The sequence below is a fragment of the Lolium perenne genome, chromosome 3 (assembly GCF_019359855.2).
Source record: "Lolium perenne isolate Kyuss_39 chromosome 3, Kyuss_2.0, whole genome shotgun sequence".
Lineage (NCBI taxonomy): Eukaryota > Viridiplantae > Streptophyta > Magnoliopsida > Poales > Poaceae > Lolium > Lolium perenne.
In genome coordinates, this window is record NC_067246.2 from 9,475,459 (window position 1) to 9,478,579 (window position 3,121).

Genomic DNA, 3,121 nt, shown 5'->3' on the forward strand with positions numbered 1-3,121 from the left:
AGCAAGCATAATGTTTAAAATCCTAATATACCTAACGCTAGCTGGACCAAAGCAAATCTAAGATTTATTTCGTTAACTACTTTTTTTGTATTCATTGCCTACTGAGAAGTGTATAGATTGATGAAGCACTTCGATGCCACACCACAGAGAAGAAAATAAAGGAGATGTATATGCACTACTATGAATTATACGGAAAGAAAAGAAAAATACAGTCCGAACAGGATACATCACACTCTCAAGCTTTGTCGCTGTCTTCTCTTCCCCTCCATTACCTCCTTGCCGCCGGTGCCGACGGCCGTCCTCTCCCCTGCCTCCCTCCGCCAACTCCTCCCCTCCATTACCTCCTTGCCGCCGGTGCCGACGGCCGCCCTCTCCCCTGACTCCCTGCGCCAACGAGAGGATATGATCCTCCATTGCCTCCCGCCGTTATCGTCAGTTTCTCCCCTTCCTTGCTGTTGCAACGAGTTCCAATCCCTCCCCTGCCTCCCCGACGCTGGCGAGAGGACCGCCCCTCCCCTGACTCACCGCCACCAGAGGCACACCCCTGGTATCTTGTTATTCCTAGAGACGTGGACTCCGGTCACCAAAGATCCCGAGGAGGCACTGGAGGTGCAGAGATCCAACACTTTAGGATTGTCATGTTTCCTGCAATTTAGCATAAGGTTCTACAGGTATCTATCCAAATAATGTACAGTATACAAATTTGTACACTCGCCTTTGCTATGAACAACAGCACAAGGAATATGGCAAGCCCTCCAAAGAATCATAAGAATAAAACCCTAGCACTTCTTTTGTCACCATGTGCCAGTAAATATTTATATTCTAAACACTTCTCTTTTCTCAGAGGATGCGCTGGAGGAGTGAATATATAGTTTGTAAGTTGACCATACTAAATGCAGCGGAAACATAAAAAATTGAGTGGAAATGCGGTGGAAATAAATAAATTTGAAGAGAAAACATGGGTCTGATTTCGTACAGAAATAACCTTTGCAAGGTATGAAAAATAGCAGAACATGGACACAACAGATAGTATGAAATAAACAGCAGTGAACGCTCACTTCTTCCATCTTATTTTCAGGAAGACAACATCAGCTATAAATAAAACCGAAAGTTATAAAGCATATCAGACCTGCATAAATCTTAATGTTAATATGAATATACTTTTCATGAGTGGTCTGAACTTTGTCCATCTTATTCTAGAAGGGTTTAGCATCAACTATAGCCCTAGAAAATTAAACTCTGAAAAACCTTATCACATTTGTGTAAATCTAAATGGTAGTACAAAATATTCTGACTGCGTGCTCAGTTCCATCCTGCGCAATGAAGTGCACATTATAATTTAAAAGCAAAAGAAAAGGAAACTTCCATAAATTCAGGGAGATGCAGTATTATCCCGGTGACACCCACTGGGATCCCTGAACTGCAGATGCAGTATTATCCCGGCGAGATCCCTGTTTCTGCACATATATTAATAGAACTTTCATTACACATTTTAATATCATGTTGATGCACAATCAGTTAATCATCCATCCTTGTTTTTTTAGCGGAAGAAACACCCATTCTCCTTGCATATATCGCGTTGATGGAACAAGTAACCGGCTTGCATACCTTACTACTTGGAGAAGCATCTACTGAACCGCGTGACTGTAACAGCATGAAATGTAAACCGTGTTTGGAACTCTCCAGGTTGTAGTGATGTGCTCCGCAGAATTGAGCATGCCCACACACCGTGAAGCTGAAATTCTGAAAGAGCACAAATTGCACACCTATGATCAGATAATTAAACTATCAGGAAGAGAGAACAAATTCTAAAGAAGCGGCAAGTCTGGCTACATATACGGTTGCTGATGGAAGCAGCCTTGGCAGACGCTCAGCTGAGCAGCTCCTTCCCGGTTGTGTTGCCATTCAAGTTTTCCGCTAGTCGCCACCATAAAGTTTTTCATCGTCCATGATCTATGTAACAAATTTCAGCGAAAAAAATAGCTCTTCAGTTGTTTATAGAAAACAAATTAATTCTCAACAAATATATTCAAACATGAGATGGACATGACAAAACATCAATTAGCCAAGATATATACATACGCATCAAAGATGCTGATGTTAAACAAACAGAGAGATGGTTGCAGCAGAAAGGATTCCTTTGCACTCAAATGAATACTCACATCTACAAATAGAAGGGACAAGGGTGCCACATACATACCATAAAAAGGATCGCGTCGATCAAGCAATATGTGTCATTGCATATCATCAAATCATTGCGCTTGCTAGCATCAATATACCAGTGGGAGAGCAGGGGAGACCGTTTTGCCCATTCCCAGCTGAGAAGGAGCACAAGGGCCAGTCTAGCACCACCATGCGACTTATGACCGGCTGCTCATCTGGAGGAGAAGAGACCCAGGTCAAGCGGACCGGCTGCTCATCTGGAGGAGAAGAAACCCAGGTCAAGCTCGCCGCTCTGGTTCGTTCCCTCGGCTTGCGCCCCAGTGGATACGACTCCCGCGTGCTGTCGGAGCCACACATGATTCAGCTGCACCCTCATCTACAGGAAATATGTTTGTAAATGAGAATTTAGATGCCAAAAAGTAGCTTGTATTGGAGCTTTGAAACTAAATAAGAAATACATCAAACAGGAAAGCAGCTATTCTTCTCACCTTCCCGTTGATCACACATCAATATCAGGTTGAACACCAGAACGGGTACATCCATAGATCTTTGAAATAGAGCTACAAGACTCTGCGATGAAAAACATATAGCAAAGGCTTAACAATAACAGTGTATTTGGTTCTTTAGAAACCTAGATATATGTACCTCTGTTCATATTAAAGGCCTTGACATCAACAACAAACAACCAATGGTATTCATTTTCAGTATCACATATTAATAGTAGTAAAGAACAATCTATGAGCCCGAACCTTGGGATGGAGATCTAAGGAATCAATATGATATTTGTTGCATCAAATGTCAAAACAAACTACAACTATATTAGATCTGGTTATTGAATATAATTTTTTGAGTGAGCAATAATATTTCAGGAAGAATGGTATTTTTAGATTTAATTGCCATACGACTAATGTGAAATGCTAGATAATTTGCAGATGCGGGCTTAAAGTCTAGCACTTGC

The 3,121-nt window shown here is 41.7% G+C and overlaps 1 long non-coding RNA gene across 1 annotated transcript; it reads right to left on the reverse strand.

Annotated features, from left to right (window-relative positions):
- Positions 1-1,032: 1,032 nt before the first annotated feature.
- On the reverse strand, positions 1,033-2,765 carry LOC127325808 (uncharacterized). Its single transcript, XR_007867378.2, has 5 exons — positions 2,652-2,765; positions 2,201-2,539; positions 1,834-1,953; positions 1,609-1,743; positions 1,033-1,457 (listed from the first exon to the last, which is right to left on the reverse strand). It is a non-coding gene; the product is annotated as an uncharacterized lncRNA (long non-coding RNA).
- Between the last annotated feature and the right edge of the window lie 356 nt (positions 2,766-3,121).